Here is a 22,989-nt window from a genome sequence, read left to right on the forward strand (position 1 = left end):
ATTGCTTGTCGAGCTCTTTCTAAGAGCGTTTTTACTTTGATTATTTGTATTGATTTAGTGTACCTTTCGTATATTATCAGCTTCCTTGAGAGATCATCTAGGGATTTAGAATTCACATAAATCAATTTATGTTTCAACCTTTGTACACTTGAGCATCATCTTTATCAGCCCCTACCTCTAAATCCATTTTAATTGATATCAATGTGTTGGAATTTTCCGATTCTCAGAATGCAGTGACATTAAAGCTGAGATGTATTATGCAACATAATGCTTATTTTAATTGCAAGTGAGTCATAGATTTTTTAATAAATCCTGTTTTAGATTAGCTTTGATTTATTTCTTTTTTCTCTATATAAATCAAACAAGTATGCATACATGCAGTCAAACATAAAACCCCCTTTGTGCTTTGCATGAATCTGATTTCATAGCTCCAGGCTCAAGAAATAGGTTAAAATCTAAAAGGGACAGGGCTGACTTTTGCAGTGCCTCTATGTATAGGGATTTAAGTCAATTTGTTAACATTGCTGCTTTGGGATTTGTATAATCCTGGTTTGCAAAAACATATTAACCTCCCCCTAAGATTTCCTATTAAAGCTTGAATCCCAATGTAGCTGAATTCAGACTTCAGTCATTGAAAACCCTTTCGTGAGGTACCAGGAGTTGCCTAAGATGCAATGGGGTGTCATTTTTCTCACAATCATGGACTGATTCCAGTTGCATCTCTCTCTGGACCTTCTCTAGGAAGGCCGGGAGCAACGGTATTGCTGGGAAAACGGTATTCACCCACACGTAACACAGAGACAAACACAAACACAAGTCCACAATCCGTGGTCTAGTGCTCGTAGTGAAAACACAGTTCTGGTGATGCAAAGTGCAGTGGTGTTGATCCAGGTTTAGTGCTGGCCTTTGGGGACAGCTCCGGATCGTGTTAGCTGTCTAAATAACAACAAATCCAGGGTACTCTGTTCCCTTTACACAGCGCCCTCTCAGGTCGGGAGGGAGATCTAACACTACATACGAACATAAGAACATAAGAAAGTTTACAAATGAGAGGAGGCCATTCAGCCCATCTTGCTCGTTTGGTTGTTAGTAGCTTATTGATCTCATCAAGCAGCTTCTTGAAGGATCCCAGGGTGTCAGCTTCAACAACATTACTGGGGAGTTGGTTCCAGACCCTCACAATTCTCTGTGTAAAAAAGTGCCTCCTATTTTCTGTTCTGAATGCCCCTTTATCTAATCTCCATTTGTGACCCCAGGTCCTTGTTTCTTTTTTCAGGTCGAAAAAGTCCCCTGGGTCGACATTGTCAATGCCTTTTAGAATTTTGAATGCTTGAATCAGATCACTGTGTAGTCTTCTTTGTTTAAGACTGAATAGATTCAGTTCTTTTAGGCTGTCTGCATACGACATGCCTTTTAAACCCAGGATAATTCTGGTCACTCTTCTTTGCACTCTTTCTAGAGCAGCAATATCCTTTTTGTAACAAGGTGACCAGAACGGAACACAATCTTCTAGATGAGGTCTTACTAATGCATTGTAAAGTTTTAACATTACTTCCCTTGATTCAAATTCAACACTTTTCACAATATATCCAAGCATCTTGTTGGCCTTTTTTATAGCTTCACTAAGAATCATTCGATCTCTGTCACAAAACACAAAACAAAGCATGAGCAGTTAATGGAATAAATGCAGCCACTGCTATTTTTCCAATGTTTGAAACCCAAATCAGTACTAACAGCAAAAGTGATCAGAAACTCTGAGGCCACTGGAAAAGTAAAAAAGGGGAATTCCATTGGCAATAACGGTATAACTGACGCTCCATTATAATAAATGCAGTCAAACTATATTTTACATAATGGACTGCTGAATAGATTTTAGACTATCAGGGCTGAGTTATTTCTGATACTGTAAATCCCACAACACATCACAACCAAACCACTTCATGACGTCAAGCGCACAACATTTAATTCAAACTGAAAACTCCTTCAAGTATTTATGTATTTTTGTATTATTATTAAAAATATTATTTATTATTTGGTAAATACAATGTTATTACAAAAGGTGTTAGCAACTGCCTATCAAACGGTAATCAAACAGTTGACCCTATATGTTATTACAAAGTTATTACTGTGTAAATACATGCAAGAAAGAGACACTGTAAAATGTTACCAGACTTTATATTGCATATTTTCTATAAGTGTGTGGTTTTGTTGCTTAAATTGTTAGTTTCATTGCTTTTGTTCTATTGCTGTCCATTGTAAATTCTAGAATAAAATGTGTAAATCCAGTCCAGGTAACTGACAGCCTGTTGTTAAGCAATGACAGTTATTTCGAGACACTCTGTCTTAATTCCAGAAATACATGCTCCAATAGCTCTAATGCTGTTGCAGACTAGCTGGGGTGAATGACAATGTAGGCACTGAAGCACTAGCCCAAACACATCTCCTTTGGTGCATGTTGTAAAAAAATGTTTTCAGTCTGAGCCTTTTTTTTCCATTGTTGAGAAATGAACTGTTACCGATACTATTATAAAGGTGCTGCATTCTATTTAGTATTCTGTTTCATACATACATCAGGTAAGTTTAGTATCTTAAGGGGTAAAATGGTTCCATTGATGTATGACTTGACCTAGAGTGCCTTAGGCCAAATGTATCCTACTATTAAAATGTATCCTGTGTGGAACCATGGGATATCTTCAATGTAAAACCAGGGTTCCTTTGATGTTTATTCACATACCCTTGGCCGTTAAGTGGGTTTAAAAATCTGATTCTACTACCGGTACAAAATGTTATAGAAAGTTGGATTCTTTAAACTGAGATCTTTTCAGATTAACTTCAAACCCTTATGGTGGGTTAAAAACAAACAAACACAAAAGGGTGTTGGTTTTGATCCTGAACACATTGCCAGTGAGAATATTGTTTTTTTTTCCCCTCAAATGCAGTAAAACACCAGCAGTATATGAAAAGAAAATCGCTTTATCTGAAGGTCAGAGGGGTCCAGAAAATCCAGATTATATTGGCAGGGATAGAATGACCTTCCTATAACCCACTTTTGTAGTGATGGATGGGTGTTGAAGAGAGAAAGACAGCCATGGTATCAAAGCCCATTATTTGAGATGTTTCTTTTGCCACCTTCAAGTCAGCTGTAATCTGTAGTTTTATGTCTTATTGGCAGCTATACAAATAAAGGGATTGCTGGTCCATAGCTAATATAATTGGGGACAAAATGGTATATTCTGTGATACTGCTTATGTCTAATTGTGAGTTCATCGTTTACATATACACTTACACATTACATTTTTTGGGGCACCTTTTTTGTCAAAGCAGTAAGAGAATATGTAATGGTGAATACATCTTTGATAAAGAAGAAAAAGTGTAAAGTATATTTTCTATTTACAAGCAAATGCTTGTCTTCATTACATTTTGTGTACTGGCACCTTGTCCATAAGATATACTAGTGTGATTGATTCCCCATTTATATTTTAAGATTTGAATCTGAATACTTTCATAGATAAAGGTGACCTATTTCAAGGTTACGAATATACTTTGGCACCGGCAGCTGTACACATGTTACGCACTGTGCGTACCATTGGTTTGCAAAATAAGTGTGGTAATCTCGTGCGATCGGTTAAAGAGAAGCAAACATTTTCAGTTTATAGGACTGTACTTTTTATTTAGTTGTAGTAATGAGCAAATGGAAGCAGATAATTTTAGTTAAAGCTTTGAAAAAAGCGATGTTTTTTCTTCTGATAACCCAGATGTCTGTTTCTAGCACTATAATGGTGGTGGCGTTTTATGTGCTGAAAATACGCTGGCGGCATTGAATGTTCATACTGCATGATCTGAATTCTGCTGCTCTTCCAGGATTGAGCATGGTGCACATTTATACAAGTTTCATTTGTATTTTAATTATATCAGTGCCTTATATTAAAATGAACAATTAATTTCCTAATCATTAACACATAATTGCCAAGTTGTGTTGTTATTATTAGTAGTAGTCGTAGTCGTAGTTGTACTAGTAGTAGTATTAATATTTTATTTTTTTAACTGCCTGTTTTGTCACAACATGTAAGTATAAAAAAAGTGTATGTTTCTATGCTTAGGGGGTGAGTAACAATTACATTAGTTGTAGTGAATGTGAGAGTAATAATTAAAAATGGAACCAGAATTAAATATTTGTGAGCTAGTTTTTCCCCTAGTTTAAGTCTGTATTTCAAATGGGTTTATTTGTAGCTTTTATTGTTGTTGTGGACTATTTGGCTGTCACTGTAGTTGCTATTCATTTTTAGAAAGGGAAACAGTGATGCAATTTGATTGCAGTTTTCTAATGTGACAATGTAGGTGCTGTGAAACGCAGGAAAGAACAAAAATGCAGCACTCTGATTGGCTGAAACACTACAGCATGGTGATGCAGAGTCGTCATCGGCATGAGATGGGATGTCGGTGTGGTTCAGTTTTGCGTACCATTTGAAAGAGTTCTGGGGCACTCCTGTGAATATATATATATATATATATATATATATATATATATATATAAAGCCACTTTTATTTAGAAGATTCATAGAATTAATCAATCACAAGATCAAACGGTGTTGTCACAGAAATGTTATAATAAAACAAGGAAATACACATTCATTACAAAATCACTCAAAACAAGTGAAAAATGAAGATGCTGTAAAACAACTAGAGTTGGTAGGTAAACTTTAAATCCCCAAATATTAAAAATGAAATGTAGCCAACAATAAAATACAGCTTTGAAACTTTAATGAGTTTGGAAAAATCCTTAAAAAACATTTTAAGTTATTTAAGTTGGTCGCTGGTAGATATGAAAAAAATCAGCTTGCAAGATCTTCTAAGATATTATTGGCAAATTATGAACCATAAACTATAATATATAATCAATGTTTTGTGAAAAATGGAAAACAGATGAAACGAGAAGAACTGAAAACACACAATACTTGATTCTCTCATCTATTTAAATTCCATGATGCTGTCTGGTTAGGTGTACTCTGTGATATGCAATTCAAATTATGCTTACTTTCAAATACCTAATATTTTATTTCCTTAAAGACAACTTAAAGACTGTAACTAAATGTGATATTTGAGGTCTACTATGCCAATTAAATATGAATTCACTCTGTAATATTCCTTAATTAGATCAAATAAACACATTTATGGTAAATTTATGGTAAACTCACATACAAAAACTTGATGTGTTTACAAGGTTGTGCTAGGACTAAAACCTAGGCTCTAGCCAGTTTTGAAAAATTACAGAACAAAATGTCAGCTAGATGAGATCAGGGAATTGAAGTAGTTTGAAACTAATTTGCTTCCTTGAGGCATAATTCCTTCAGCTGAATATTTAGAATACAAATATTTAGGTCTATGAATGATATTTATGCAACATTAAATTTAGTTGCCTGAGGGGGAAAAAAGGAAACTAATTTAGAGGCAATAACACTAAATGAGTGGGGTACAGGAATCAGAGCACGTAGAGAGCACATTCTGTCTGGAAGCTATAGTAACATCACGAGTATGTAATTATGGAAAGGGTCTATAAAATAATGATTTGGTAGGCCAAATGCAAATGTTGCGTTCACTGGAAGGTTCCAAGTTTCAGTCAAAGTTCAAACATTTTAATTGGATTAGCACAAATGTAAAATTCCTTCATCATCACAAATGTAACCTGCTGAAAATGATTTCTTATATATATATATATATATATATATATATATATATATATATATATATATATATATATATAATGCAATAGCAATAATGAGTTTTTGGCTTGAAAAGTGTCTTTTCCCTTACATTTCACGCATTTCACGCATATTGAATTTACATACCTATGACATTATGCATTGCTTATGCAAAGTTGTTTTTAATACTAATGCATGTACTGCACTAAAAAAAAACAAATTCCCATGCTTTTTTGGTGATTGCTACATTCTTCAGTTTTATTTTGTTTCAATTTGAAATGTTTTTTGTGCGAAATGTTTCCTCTGTACCTACAGTACTGCCACCAAGTACTGTATGGACTGGTCAACAGTGAAAGAACTCCTCTCACTCATTAGGTAGCTACATATAAATTGCTGTATTTTGAAGCAACCACTTTGGGAGTAAAACTGATGAGGGATCCCCGGCTTGAGAATGTACTAATACTACTCAGTACCTGTACAAATGCACATCCTTGTTCAGAATCAATTTGGAGAGCAAAGTCTTTCAATCAAGCGGCAAAGCTGTATCATCTGACAAGTCTTCAATTACTTTGCTTTGCACTGTATTATTCGACAGCCGCCTTACCAAGCATTATCTTCAATGGTGTCCACACTGAGACAGGTAATAAGATCAGCTTCTCATCGATTGTATAGGGCTGCTTTGCTTTTGCAATAGGGAGAGAGGTGAGAAATTGAGCAAAACATTTATTTTTTGGACATGTTAACTATACCCACCCTGCTCAGACTCCTGGGTAATCCCACCTATGTTATTATACAAATATACCATCAGCATCAAGATTTAGTTTTTCTTCAAAATCAACATTTGCATTATACCTCACAGGAATGTTGATAAACATACTGTGAACATCACATTGCCTAGGTTGAATATTGTGATGTTGTGCCGTTTCCAGAGCACTGATATCTAAATACAGAGCAGAGGCATCATCATGGTGTGCCTCTCTGTCCTTTTCAACAACTGTCACCAGGCAATGCTGTTCCATGCAGGTGGTGTCTTCAAAAGACAAAGGTTCTGGATAACAGTTGTTCCAATGCATCAAAAAAACGCAGGGACATCCATTAACATAAGTCAACAATTTAATTTCTTAAAAAAATGTTTGTCATTTGAAATATGCCCCTTAAATACTACTCTTTTAAAATAAATCTGAAATGCTGTATTGTAATTATATTATATTACATTTATCATAAAAAAATAGTAACTACTTTTACACATTTTCTATAACTTTTCTCTAAGGCATAATTAGCAAAAGCTGGTAAATGTGTTTCATCTTGTGTTCCTTGTGATGACAATGTCATAACATTCTATAGGGAACAGTCATGTTAATTTAAAAACTCTCCTTTAAACATAGGTTGCCAAGCAAAATTTTTGCTTCAGTAGCTCTGTTTGGCTGAGCGACACAGGAGCCAGGGAAATGTTGTATAAAGCAATTAACAAATCCCTATTTTACAACCACTACATTTATGCAGAGTGCTTCTTGCAGTAGTTTTTGTATGTAAACAGTATGTCATCCTTTATCACCTACTGTAAACGTAGGATTACATTTTTCTTTTTTTTATCACATTAAGAAAGGTTTTCAGACCTAATTATCTTAACAGTTCACTTTAAAAAAAAAGTTTATTTTATAGGTAATGGCTTTCTAGCTTGATTAACTGCTTGTGTTACTATTTTCATTTTGGGTCATTCAGGCTCTGTGTTCATTTAATCCTGAGACTTTTCAGGAATATTTTATATCATGGTAATTTTATAGCAAACAACTTTGAAGTCTATATGTAAATATAACATTTAAATGTTTAAGTTAATAGCTGTATTTGAACTGTATGGTTTGAACTGTATTTACATTTCAAAATTGTAGACTATATTAGATAATACTAGGGTAAAAAGTTTCAGAAAGAAACACTATATAGTGTTTATTTAGTGTTTTTGTTATTTATTTTTTTTCCAGCATACTTCCACTGTACACCACATCATGAATAAATAGGTCTTATGGCTTGTCGATGCTCAGTTCAGCTTCAGGATTATATAACATAAATCAAAGGCAAGTATAATGTTTTTCTTAGCATTTGAAGGCAGCCTTGTACTTTATTGAGGAGACAACCAAGCTAACACACAAGGTTGATTAAACTATTGATAACCTGCTCTGTGGTGATAATCCAAAGGTGCATTATAATACTTGTGCTAGAAAGCCACCAAAAACAGCCCAGCAGGCCAAATCTGACCCCAGAGGCCATGGATAGTGGAGTTATTCAACTTGACCTTGATAAGAGATGAATACATTGTTACAAAGTGTCCATGTAGGATGGGGGCTCAACCACACAAACTAAATACAAAATGTACACTGTTTTTAATGTGCAAGGATTGTGCCCTGTCACAGATCCACAGCAATATGACTGGCTTTCCTAAGTACTACAGTGCTACCCTGTTATAATGTCAGGGTCCATAATTAGTTTCGCCTTACAAAAAAATATTGGCATTTGTGTTCTCAAAATGATTTACAATGCCCACAAGCCGTTAATATTGTAGCCTACGGTGGAAAATGAAGGAAGGAGACACACACAATTTGCAGGTACTCAAATCCACGGTTTATTGGGACGATTATTCCCTGGGCCACACCAAAAACAACAAACAGTCTTGCACTCTCACAACAGCTTGTCTCACTTGGATCTGCCTGCGCTGATATGCTTTCATGTCCCTGCTTCCCCAGACATCCCCCACCAATCCCAGTTGAGGCAAGCTTACCGCTTCCCAGCTAACAAACATGCACACACACATACACGCACACACACACAAACAAACAACAGGGTCCGTAGACCAGTCCTGCAACAGTATAAATCCTGGGTCGTTACAATATATACAGTATAATAGGAACTGCTATTCCACCAGTTTAAAGTTTACACCACTCTTATTTAAATTGTATATTTGTTGTAATAAATGTTGTAAACTGTAAATAAATAACACAGAATCCAAGGGCGTTTATACACACTTGTATTGTTTCGTACTTGTTTTGTAACATTAACAGACAGTTTGTTCTTACTTTTAGAAAAAAATTACAGTGCAAGCCTGGGAGCTTTATAAGTACTATATGTCCCAGTTTCAACTACATGTGTAAAACAACAATAAAACAAAATCTCAGTGTTGTAGGTTTTCTTTCTATTACAATTTATCCCAGCATAATTCAGGATAACATCACCAGGATCGCTTAAAGTATCTGGAATGTTCACCCAATGTTTGCGAGTCAAATTGAATTATGGGGGAAATGGGAGCCACAGTGTTATAACCGATTCCGCACTATAACAGGTCGTGTTATAACAGGGTAGCAATATCAAGGGCAAGCTAAATAAAGAAGCCTGGATTTTTGGGTGTAGTTGTTACTGAATTCATTATTGATATATTACTTATTTTATTCATCAATACAATTGGTTTTATAATTGGTTACTCTATGTTAATAATTTATAAACTAAACAAACAGACACAGAAATGTTTACTTAATTCACAGTTAGGCCATGTTGACAGTACGGTATATCATGAATATCATGACCTGCATCATTGCCTGTTGTGGTTAATGTCTGTTTGCATTAAGTTAATTTAAAATTTAGTGCCAAATAATAGCCATATTTAAACTAATGAACTAACGCCATCAATTGAAATCAGGATCTCTCTGGCATATGCAAGTAAATAAATAATAGATATTTGATTGAAATATCCTAATAGTGAAATATAGGTTAGATTACCCTTTAAGTTTATGCATGAAATTACATTACAAGCATATAAACCTTTCAAAGACAGACACAAACAATAAGATAAAATGAGGAGCAGCATGTTGTAGTGTTTGCTGCTTATTGTGGAGATCTGGACCTTCTGTTAATGAACAGACCGATCATAGTAACAACACATCTCCGTATGATGTCTTTAGCTGCTTTGCTTTTCTTGTATAATAGGTCATTAAGAAAAAAAAAAAGCATGCTTGATTGGCTTATAAGATTTACACAATGGCACTACACGGTAGGTTGATGAGGTTTATCACTTCTCACAAGGAAGCCAAGCTTAAGTAAACAATTGATATTGTATGTGACATTTTCTGTAGTCTCTCAACAATTACAGCCATTTTAAAAATAAAGGTTATGTTATGATTGGCACATCATGTTGGATGAGGTGCCACTTATGTAACAAAATGAAGCTGCAATGGTGTCACGCCTACCTTCCTGGTTCTCCTGGGTATTTACTAACGAATGTTCCGTTTTCACTCATAGAACTCTTTTCATTTTTTATCCATGTTCCCTGCCTGGCAGGCACTTCCCCATTATTTTCACTCTGATACATGTCACAACTAATGAGGCAAGGGACCACAGTTACATAAGACTATGGATGGATTTATTGCACATTTTTAGAAGAATCTTGAGATCTTCATGCGTGATATTTTTAGAAGGGCGGGGGGCGGGGGGGGGGACCAGTTGTCAACTTATCGTTATGATTGTTTCACAGCTATGTGTACATTTAATATTTTATTTCATTGCTAAGTCATTGCTTATCCCAAATGCAGGCCAATAGGGCCTTCTCTACCCATCCAAACTAATAATATTGAGCAAACAATTCCCCTCTACAGTACCTCTTTGAGGCAGCACCAAGTTCCACAAAAGAAAGACCGAAAGCCAAACAAAGGAAGTTCAAATGCTGAAAGTGAAAATGTATTTATTTCTGTATTATGTTCCTCGAACAGCTTTCTGTGCAGAAACATGCTTTAAATCCCAAAGCATTTGCAAATTTTAAGGTTAAATATGATGTTTAAATGTTAGACAAGTTTGAGCTTATTAGACTGTAAATTGATACTATCTACACGCTGCCTACAGCATCATGTTCCACGTATCCATCTGAAATCTAATAACGTAAGTCTATCCTTCAAAACCACATACTTGAACAGAAGACAAATGATCTCTTCAATTGAAATAAATTTTCCTTAAATACCTGGCGTCCTAATGAGGTGCGCTTTTGCGGATTCAGTCTCACTTGTCTTGCTATTAGCAACTGGGGACACAGTTTTGAACAGTTGGACTTACTCTCACAGTGAGTGATTAACTAAACCTTGAGGCTGACAGGCCTGCAAAGCTCTGAGGATGGAAGAGTTAGACTAATGTGAGGTACTCTGCTTAACAAGGTTGGAGGGGGTAGGGGAAAGAGTTTACTGGCAATACTCCCCTGCGAGGAAGAAAGAATATAAAGACTGACGGTGCATAAGCCCATGAAATGTGCTTTCTTTCTTTCTTTGAAGAGGTGCAGAAGGGTTATAATTTTTGTTTTAAAGATTCAGGCCCAGATTGCTAAAAGGATTGCAAATGTTTTACAACTGTAAAACAGGCGCTGAGGGTTCTGAATTCTTGGATGGGATTTATAAAACACAGGCAATACTGGTTCAAGCAGTATTGTTAAATTTGAGTTGGAAAGAAAACGGTAATAAAAAAGGACAGAGGGACAGATGACGCAGTTAGTTTGTAGCTGGAGCAAGTACAGTTTTTCGACCATATATACCATACAGAGTAAGAAATACAGACAAACATAAGAAATAGGAGAGTTGTAACTGCATAAGACTTTAAGAAGATATATCGTAGTTAAACTGAAGACTGTTCGTATGAAGCTGTATTGTTGCTGAACATATTGCTATACAACAATGAAAGGATTATCCACCCGTTTGACTGCCATGGATGTAAGTAAATAAAACGTATTGTTTCTGAAGTTTGAAAAGTCTATACGCCTGGAATTATTCTATACAAAATAAGAAGTTGAAATAATATGCGAAGTACAGTAACTGGATGATGCTTTGTAATATATAAGCAACCTAGACTACAAGCTCTGAAGTGGTACATTTGTTTATTAAGAAGTCACAGCACATTCCATATTTTATTCATTTGTCCTGGTGATGTATTTCGAGCTTGTAACACATCTTCATGTGGTTACAAGTACTGCTTGTACCAAAATCTCCAATTCCATATTGGTACATTTCAGTTTTCACTTCCGATCATCCTCATCACCATGGCTAGTACCAGGCTGAGGTCTTTGTGTGCCATTCATTTTCTTTTGGAATGTGTACCCTACACACGCAGGGTTGACCTAAACCCGCTGTTTATTATTATTATTATTATTATTTATTTCTTAGCAGACGCCCTTATCCAAGGCGACTTACAATTGTTACAAGATATCACATTATACATTATTTCACATTATACAGATATCACATTATTTTACATACAATTACCCATTTATACAGTTGGGTTTTTACTGGAGCAATCTAGGAAAAGTACCTTGCTCAAGGGTACAACAGCAGTGTCCCCCACTGGGGATTGAACCCACAACCCTCTGGTCAAGAGTCCAGAGCCCTAACCACTACTCCACACTGCTGTTTATTGTGAGAGGTGTGTAATTCTCCACTGCTAATTGCAGTGAGGGGTATTTAAATTGGTTGATTGCGGAATCGCCTGCTTTACCTAGTTTGTCTTATAAAATAGGTTGTTAGTTTGACGATGAGTGCGGCCGTACTGAACTGAACATTACGTGGCTTTTTGCAGTCGGTTTTTTCCCATTATAAATTTGGGCCACAGTTTAGTTTGATGAGGGACTCTGACTTAACTTAAAAGAATAATAAATTACAGGACATATGAGAAGATAACCAGAATAATAAATAAGCACAGACATAAAATGACATACATTATTATCGAAACAATGTGTTCCTTTTGAGGCACGGATGGACAAAGAAAGCAGTGGTGTGATGCGGGATGGTTTTATTAAACATGAAAAGGATTTCCTGAAGCTTTACTGGGCTGTCTTAAATGTAAGTGATTTTTGTGCAAGGCCACTTAAGTAAAGCACAAAAAGGTATTGTTGGGTATAGCCACAGGACTTATGGTAATGCAGTAGCCAGGATGCATGTACTAAAAAAAAAAATGAAAAAAGGACATTTGCCATTAAAGTTTTAAAACCTGCACGAGGGACAGCAGCAGAACTGATCCACCAGCATTCTACAGATCAATGAAGCTGTAACTCCCAAATCTGCTTTGGATATGACCATGGAAACTCAATGGACTAGCTTCAAAAATAGCTTCCACACAACATCCTTGCATAAGAATGCAAGCATCCGATCATTTCACTGAATAGTAAACTGCAATATTGTGATGAAGGATAAATAATAAAGATGATTGATCCTGCATATGTTGTTAATTCAAAATGATCTTTTGACAGGACTACATACAGTGTATTACACTCATGATATTTAAAAAGAATATATCTTTTAGTTCCTTAGTTCTTTTAGTTATGAACTTAAAAATCTTTAAATGAGTATTTTGGGGAGTGTGATTTTGTATCCTGCTGTGGTTTTTAATAGCATCCCAGTCTTAATTATGACAATGCCTTAGATTTGTGAGTGAAGGCATACAATAGTCATAAAATAATACTCCATAGCGTTTGAGCAGAAATATGTCTCACCACCTAATAACAGGTAATTTGTAGCCAATGTTTAGGATCCAAGCTTCATTTCAAAGATTTGGCCAATTGTGATGACACAAAAATCCCATTAGAAACAAAGGACCATAAATGAATATTAAACTGGGAATAAATATCAGCATAATAATGTGAATTACTTATGCTGCTTTCCAAGGCTCAGTCTATATTAATCACCAACCCAATTTGTAACTTAGTTTTTTGTGTCGTGTGATAGAAAAATTCATTAATTATTTTACTCCGAAATGTTATTAAAAAGTTATTTGCAAAAGAAAACCCTCCACTAATGTAACAGAACTTGAAATCAACAAGAATTTAAGTTTTATAAGATCAACTGTTGTTTTTATCTTTTCAGAAAAAAAGTGTTGCTTTTGACATGTGTTAAATTCTTTGTGGTTTTCCCCCATTACTTTGTGACACACAGATGCATACTCTGATTCCCTCAGTCAAATTCCTTTTATAGGTAACATCTGTTTTACTGACACATTTGTTTTAATCTCCATATGAATGATAGAGACCCCACACTTCGAAATTTGTTTTAAAATTCACCCAGCATGCTTTGTTTTTGTACACAAATATCGAGTTGTCAACGAAAACTTGGAATGGAAACATATACATAGAACTAGCTTGACACCAGCAAGCCAATTTATTTTCCAAATATATTCCTAATATCAGATTCACCAATGACAGCTGTTTCTATTTACTTTATTTGGTTAATTCAATGTATTCCTTTTCTGCAGTGCTCAGCATTTTCTAGTCCAATTGCCTGTTTATGCACCTAGATACATGGCAACTATATGTTCAGCTATGTAATAACCAAGGTTTTTAAATAAAAACACTAATATAAGGGTTAAGCTAATATAAGTTATAAAATACATTTTTATACAGGTATTTAGAAAGGTATACCTTTAATGTTCACATGTTGCTTGACAAATGTATACAGCTTTATAATCGATTTCCATTGAAGGTCATTGTGTTTGTGAAATAAAATGTTAGACTTAGAAAGCCATGTAAATGCCATGTCAATAAATAAGCAGCTCCTTCTCCCTTCCGTTAAAATATAGTAGAAAGGTCACAGTCTTTTTTCAAACGTGTTTGCTATACAAATCTCCATCAATATCCTGAATTATTGAACTTGCTGTAACAATATAATTTTTTTAATTATTATTTCTAAATGTGTAGAGACACAAAGGTAGTGTTCAAATAACTATTTATTTTCCAAATATCTCTTCTTTGTGTGCTAATTTAGCAGTAATGACCTGTTTGTTATTAGTAAAACAAAAACTGGGATATGGCACGGATATAGCTAAATTAAAAGAAAAGAGAGACCCTCTGGGGCATGTTCCAGCAGGCTCTAGTGTTAAGTCTCCATCACAGTGTCTGGGGCTTGAATAGGAAAGGAAATCTTGCAACTCTCCTTAAAATCTATGCTTCCGGCAATTAGAGCATGAAATCAGAATAAATTACGATAAAGCACTCAATGCAACTTCTGGTATTTGTCAGATGGAATTGTTCAGCATCCTTCAAAGCATCATAGGAACACCTGTCACAGTACTGGGTAACATGGCAACAGAATACATTGTCTGTGTTCATTCCTTTTAAAAGCAATGCTGAACTCACCTAATGAGGAGCTGGGATTCCTTGTATTGACAGGGAATAGTCCCAGTTTAGAAAAATCATATTTGTTATGCCTGATTCCACCTGAAGGTTTATAACAGATGAAACAAGTTAACTGGCATGGAATACACAAGGTGCCCTGTCTACTGCTTTCCAATGATTAAGCGTCTCTCATATGTAAAACACATCCTCTTTAAATAGAGGGTCTCTAAACATGAGCGATTGGTTCAAACAGTCCACATTAATGAGCACTCATCATCATTATTCATCATGACAGAACTTTAAAGTAGCAAAGCTTGGGCTTGTCAACATATTCATGTTTAATTAATTGTTAGTAAACAGCAAGCAAATAAAACTGTATCTCTGAGAGGGGCAAGAAGGAGTGAGCAGAGCGGAAGCCAGATTGGAGAGGGTCAAGCAGAGAGTGGTTGGACAGGAAAGCAGAGAGCTGGCGGTGTACAGTCCGCTCGAGGGTTTTGGAGAGGAAGGGTAGGAGGGAGACAGGACGGTAGCTCTGGAGGGAGGTGGGGTCGAGGGTAGGTTTTTTGAGGAGGGGAGTGATAGAGGCTTTTTTGAAGGCAGAGGGAAAGATACCAGAAAGTAGAGAGGTGTTGAGGAGGGAGGAGATGAAGGGGAGTAGAGCAGGAGCAGCAGCTTGAAAGAGGTGAGTGGGGAGGGGGTCCAAGGCACACATGGTGGGTTTGTGACCCTGGAGCAGGGAGGAGAGGTCAGAGTCTGAGAGGGGCAAGAAGGTGGAGAAGTAGGGCGAGTTAGTAGGGGATGCAGTGGGTGTAGGGGTTGGAGCAGGAGGGGGTGTGGGGGAGGGAGAGGTGTTAAAGAGTTTGCGGATATCTGAGATTTTAGAAGAGAAGATGGAGGCAAAGTCATCAGGGGAGATAGAGGAGGGAGGAGGAGGGGGGGGGGGGGTTAGGAGGGAGGAGAAGGTAGAGTAAGCTGTACAAAATCCAGCCCATAACAGCAGGATTACAAAAACTGTTCAGAGACATCTTATCATTCTGGAGCAGTTTTTAATGCCAACTTTACAAGTGCAAGATATTTCCAGTGACAGCAGCAGGTCCTGAGGTCCTCCTCAGCAATGCTGACATCCTGTTCTGTAACATCCGGGAAGACCACTGGTGCAGGCGGGGTCAGCTCCGGGGCTGGCGTTATCGGCTGAACTGGGGCCAGGGTAAGGGCTTGAGCCTGCTGCCTGGCCAGGGGCTCCCAACGTCGTGTACGCCTCAGCCGTGCTAGCAGGGGATGTTGTGCAGGATGTACAAGTGTGGAATTTAGCCATGCTTGATGTCTGCACAGCCCCAAGGGCGTGTAGACCTGTGTATTGAAGCACCAAGGGTGCAGAAGCACCGAGGACACTGAGTGAGGTAGAATACAGTACTGGTGCACCGAAGAATCGGGGTACCGAGTGCAGGTGTTATTGACATGCTGTGGATCTTTACGCCGAGGCATGGAGCGTCTACGCACCGAGGGCCGCGAAGCACTGAGAGGCGCCTAGCCTTAACTGTGTATAGTCAACACAACCCGGTGTAGCACATAGCATACACCAGGGTGGATACACAGGCTCAAGTGGATGTGGTAGGCAATCAGGAGAGCAGTACAGGGGAGTGCACGGTGCAGCGTGGTGATAACCTGATTCTGGACCACGTGCAGTCACACAACGGTGCAGCATGCAGCGTATGCCGGAGTGGAGCACAGGCTCAAGCTGCGGCGTGTTACACACACAGCAATTCAGCTATGGGAGAAACACATTCACCACACCAGGCGGATGACCAAGCATGCCGAGTATGCGGGCTGAAACAGGCCGTCGGATTCAACTCAACAGCGGGGTGCAGCAGAGTCCCGGTGGAGGAATCACGCTTCTATTTTATTATTTATTTATTTTTATTTTTTAAACTGCAATGTAGTAGAGAAAAAATACACACACACACACACACCACAGCAAGCTGTGAGGGTAAAAATAACAGTCACAATGGCAACGCGGGTAACTGACTTTGTTTTGTTTTGTTTTTACCAGCCCGCCGAGTAGGAAAAGTAAAAAGAAAACCATAAGCAGGCTCCAGTTCATAGTCATGTTATTATTTCTGACCTACTTAGTTCTGTTGGTGCACTTGAAACACGTTTTTGCAATATTAAAGAATGCCTTGTACACTACCTGTATTTAAATTTTTTTTCACAGCTGAATAAAGATTAGAAGAAAAACTGTTCTGACAAATAAGTGGGTCCCATATTCCTCAACATGAATAATGTTGTGTACTTTCCTGGAACACTACCAGTGACTAGATGTTTAACATATTTAATTCAAGCTGCAATAATTCAGTTTCAGAATTATATAGATTTTAAGTACAGCCCATTTCATTTGAATGGGTAATTTAACAAATGCTCTTATTCCTTGTTTACTAATACCTTGTTAATAATTGTCAAATCATGTAGTAACACATTTATAAGAGTGATCGACTTTTCATTTTCTGTTGGAAAGTCAAGGCCAAATCTATGCTTATTTAATCTTGATTTGAGTGCATAATTTAAAAAATTACAAATTGTATGTATAATCAAATTAATGTCAATTTTTTGATTGAATGGAGCACACCGATCTACCCTTGAGGCTAGCATGTGACAGTGTGAACTTATTCAAATGAAACCTATAAATGTGTCACTCTACAGTGAATTGTCATTATCATTGGGAATTTTTAAATTTAGTCTGGCTGTGCTTTAACGTTGAGGTAGATTTAATATTTCTCGTGCTGCAAAGAATGCACGATAGTTTGCATATTTATATCGGCTGAAAATGTCTGTACCAAATATAACCCCTTTTCTGGCTTTTTCTTCTGCATATTATGGTCTGCAAATTTGGCCTTTATATGGAGGAACCAAGAAGAAAATGTTCTCCAGTGTTTTCAGGGGGATTCTATAGACAACTAAGAACTTTGTCTTTATGCATCACAGCATGATTGTTAACTCTTTAGGATATGTTTTATACAATTAACAATTGATGGCATTTTAAAGATAGTTACAGTACAAAAGGTGATGCTTCATATGTGTAAATATATTTCAAAGAACATCAGCTAACTATCTTTCAGGCTATATAGTACCTGGTGGTAAATGCAAAAATAAAAATGAAAGTCAAAGAAAATAATGACCTTGAATTGATATTGTCTCTAAACCACTGTGCATAAACATTTCATTTTTGTTTAGCAGCTCAAAGGTTACAGGATGACTATAGTTTCAAAATGATCATCCACCTGTACAGATGTGTGATTTTCCACTGTGATATTAGGCGCGGCTGCATTTTAGTAACAGCAATAGAGGCTGGTTGATTTTGTTTTTGGGGTTTGAGTACATCCTGATAAAAATCTTGCTTGTGAAAGAACAGAAAGTTATGCTGAGTCTCTTTGGATTATTTGTATGCTGGCTTTAATAAAAAGTTTATCATTGTTAGTTATTATAGTTTTATCTTGAAGTTAATGTTTTTGATGTTGTAAACATTTTAAATGGCACATGTAAATATGCTGAGATAGGAAGTAAATAGTAAATTGATAAACATTTACAGTGCAGACTATTTTGGAATACGTGTGTTTTCGACGAGATTCTTATCTTTTGATTCTGTGCATCCAAAGATTTGTAACTAAACATTTTGAGAATTACTGTTTGTTATTCTGTCCATAACCAGTAGTTTGACATACTGTTGTGACATAAAATAATATTAAATAAACAGGGTAAAGAAATTTTCAATCAGATTATTCTTCCTTTTATTGCAGCTGTGGTACCATTCACTAGAGTGAAAATTGTAACCGGGTATGAACTGAAACCTCCAGATAGAAGGGGTACAGTTTTACAAAAGGTTGAAAACCACTGCTGATAAACTAGAAGATAAACTACCTCATGGGGACAATACAACTACCAAAAGCAAAGTTTCCACATCAGAAATGGTACCTATCAAGCATCTGACATGATGCAGCTGATATACAAGTACAATGATTGAACAAATGGGAAAACACAAGATACGGAGTATAGCTCCTTGTTTGCTTGTTTCTGTAAATTGGCTAGTGATTGAAGATCTATAGAAGCTGACACAAACAAGATTGCTATACTACAGATACAGCTAAAGTCTGAATTAAGAATGAGGTTTTCTCATTTAACTTTCATGAAATAGACTTGATTTGACATTTAAAAAAAAATGTAATCAGTTTACTGTTTTACAGTTCATTTTTCACCTGTGGAGTACAATGTAAAGGTCATATGCCAAACTAAAATTCAGACGTAGAACCAGATGGGTTTTGATACATCCAGACTGTAGAATTTTGCATGAAGAGTTATATGAGCACATGTTCACCTTAAACCTTTAGGTTGAATCAAAACTTACAATTTAGTGAATAATGGTATTGGGTTTATATAAATATATATTGTAACACGGCCTCACTCACGGTCGTTCGTTTGCCCCTTTAAAATGACTGACCCGACACAGAAATGGAGGTTCAAGTGCTTTCACGCACTTTAATTATTACAAAATAAACAAAAACAGAAATAAACACCTAACTCCCTTGGAGCCCTACACATTTATGCAGGTCCCTGACTAGCTCGCAGGACGACTAAGCCGTTTACATGACATAAAACAACACAGTTTAACAAACAAGGCTTCACACAGTAACTTTTTATTACAATTCAGCCACCCTGAATGAGCTAACTGTGGGGTTTATATGCCCCAGAGAAACAGGTATAGGCAGCTGGCTCTAATTTACAATGATGAGGCCAGCTGCCAAAACAATAAAACAATTAACAAATTAACCATACACACATTTGCATGTGTGTTTTGGCAGGGAGGATTTTTAGAAGAGACCAAAAGCATGCACATGTAAAACTGCAATAAAATAGTGAAAAAGCAAAAAGTATGATAGCACTTCGTTGTACGACTGCATTCATTATGTGTGTCTGACAGTCTGAAACCAAGTAGTGATTTGTTTATTAGCTAGCTAGTACTGATTAATTGTACTACTTTGAGTAGTATTTTACTATTCTTGTGTTTGTTTTGTAGCATGTTGGTGGTGCAAGGGACTAACCCACCAACCTGGTGGCAAACCTGATGGCAGACCTATTCATTGATCAATCTCAAAGGAGATACCCAATTGATCTACTGTATTAAAACATTTTAGCTTACCCCTACTTCCAATTTGCATATCCTCATGCAAACTAGTTGTGTAATTTAATATATAAAATGACCACTGCTAAAGCCATGCTTGAAATTTAAAAATCAAAGAACACATATAGGGATCCTGATTTTATAACAATTCAAAGATGCTAGGGATGTGCTTTTATGCAGTAAGCCAGAGGCTAAACACGTTTTATTTATGGCCTTTCCTAGCTTTTTCCAAGCTTACTTTTAGTGAATGAGAAATTACCATTACGGTCTAGAAAGTGAGGGGATTCAAGGTAAATGCATTAGGTCAACAAGTTAATTCATTGCAGAAAGCTATAAACCTGTGGATGTATGAGGGGTTAGTAACCACTCCAAACACTCTCAGAACAAGCTACTTTTTAAAGTACCTAGAAGGTAGACAATTGCTATCATAAATCAAAATGGCCAGTTACCATGTACAGTGACATCTAAAAATTAGACATATGGTCAGAGTCATACCGAACACTAATGGCACCCTGTGCGAAATATAAACCCAGCCTCCCCCCCAGGAACTTGCAGTCAGTGAATAAAGAAAATAAATAAATAAATAAAAGGTTCAAAATCTTTGTAAATGTCCAATGGAATGCACCAATGGAAACTAAACCTACAGTCTACAAATGTACTGTCCTTGCCTTCAGTGATGCAAAGTCATTGATGACATGGTCATAGTTCAGAGAGTTTGCCAGTGCAAATTAAATGGATATAATGACTAGATTGGATAAGCGTGCTTGACCATGGAGGTTCGGAGATCATTTTTAATCAATTTCAGCTTTCTGAAACTACGTTGGATTGTAGGGAACTTGCAATTAAATGACCTACCTGCTTGAAAACGTTTACTGTTACTTGGATGGGAAAATGTTTATTTGCATGTAAAGAATGATATTATCTGAAGATTGGAACTAAGTTTTAGGTTACCAATAATCAATATAATAATTACAATTAATAGTAGAAGATGCTGAACTGGAAAATGCTGTTGTCTCTCTTTTGTGTAGATTTTCTATGGAAGGTTCCCAGCCCAGAATAAAGAAAAGGAGACTCTAAACTAAGCAAGCTAACCTTGCCTGTTTTTGAGAAATATTATTTGGCTGCAAGGCTATATTCGGTGCAATACTGGATTTTCAAAAATGTTAATGCTCGATGTATCCACATGAAACCATTTGTAAAACAATCTGTTCAGTCCTAAGTGGTCCCTCCCCCCCCAAAAAAGCTGTTATACATAAACTAATTGTCTGTTTTAAAAATGTTTAGGGTTGGACCATGGTTATTTAAAACTGGAGGATATTCCGCCCACAAAATAGTAAAAGCTTGCTATCAACACAGCAGGTCAACTCTCAAAATGACACACTAATCTTTGTCACAGCGCAGTCAGTCACAATACAATATAGCAAAGGAACTCTTTCAGTTCTTTGAAATAAGACCTCAAAATGACCACAATATAGCCTATACACTAACGGCATACGTCCAATCGAATAAATGTGATTGCTGCATGCTAAGCCGTAAAAAAAGACCATGAAACTGCAGGGTGCAAATAAAAATTAAAGCATAAAAAAGCACAGTAAATTAGCCTAACACTTGTGCCATTTACAATATAGTATCCCAAAGCTCTTTTACAATAAAACATATAAAAACCATACAGACATCACAGAAATAAAAAACAAACAATAAAATGCATGCAATTAAAAAAAGAAAGAAAAAATACATTTATATCAGACAAAATAGCAGGTCACAAATAAAAAATTAACACAACAAAATGTAAGAATGGAAGGCTATATTATAGCCTATAAAAACAGGTGTGTTGTATATTTGTAAACACTAATAGGATATTAAACAATTTATGCTTTGTATTATAAGCTTTCACAATTATTTTCAGCAAATCAAGAGATCTTGCTCGGAAAGCAGGATCGATAAGGAAGGCAGTGCCTGTTGTGTGCTGTTGTTTAGTTTGTCAGTTTTGGAAGGGAAAAAAACAAGGTCAGCTATTGTACTCATTTTTACTTAGTTTATTTCAGAAATGTCACAACTGAATCAACACGTTATGTGATAACATTCTTTAAAAAAATTAAAATGCAGTCGCCCTTTAAACCCAGTTGCCACGTCAATTTCAGTAGGCTACTGTTTAGCCAGAGAGCAAATGCAGTACAAGTATTGGTGAGAAATAAAGTAGGCTACTCTCCAAGATAAATAACCGCAGCTGGAGTGTGAAAATGCCATTTTATCCCTGAGTCGAACGTTGGTTATAATTATTTTTTTCTGGTATGTGGTCGCATTTTTCAAACAATAATGCAAAACAACTACTTGGCGATATGCTGCAGCCCTGCTGCTCGGACCCCAACATTTTATATGAACTGAAGATCGTGTTTGCTACACGGCTTCCGGAAAATCGCATGAGCGAAAACAAGGCTGCGCACAGTGGTCAGTTTTTCAGATTGATAGCGAAAAGTGTAGCCTGTTACCGGCAAAACATATTTAGCGTCGGGTGGAAAAAATAGGGTTGAATAATAAAGCGCTTTCGTTTCGTAATTTTTGTTTTGAATCGTTATTGCACACATTTGTTTTACTTATTATTCGTCAGCCAATCAATCGGCGCCCCCCTCAGGTCGGCGCCCTGTGTGGCCGCACTGCTCGCACCCCCCTTGGTACGGCCCTGCATATGGTACTTCTTCCTACACCTCATTTTTAAGCAACATGCAATGCACTGTCAGAGTAAATTGCTTTATATCATTGCAATTAGGGTTTTTTCCCAACTGTGGTACCATTGTGTCTTGTCCTACCATATTTGCCCCTTTCAAAGTGCCATTGCATAACGAATGTATAATTACCTGGTTAAGACAACAACCCTGACCTGATCACCCCTTGCCATTCAATCCTGGGCCTTTTTACAAGCAGAGACTACATTGTGTTACATCCACTGCTAACATCCACCATCCATCTAACATGATTAGAACCCAGGTCTGCAGATCAGTTTA

This window comes from Acipenser ruthenus, chromosome 10 (assembly GCF_902713425.1).
Source record: "Acipenser ruthenus chromosome 10, fAciRut3.2 maternal haplotype, whole genome shotgun sequence".
In the NCBI taxonomy this organism is placed as follows: Eukaryota; Metazoa; Chordata; class Actinopteri; order Acipenseriformes; family Acipenseridae; genus Acipenser; species Acipenser ruthenus.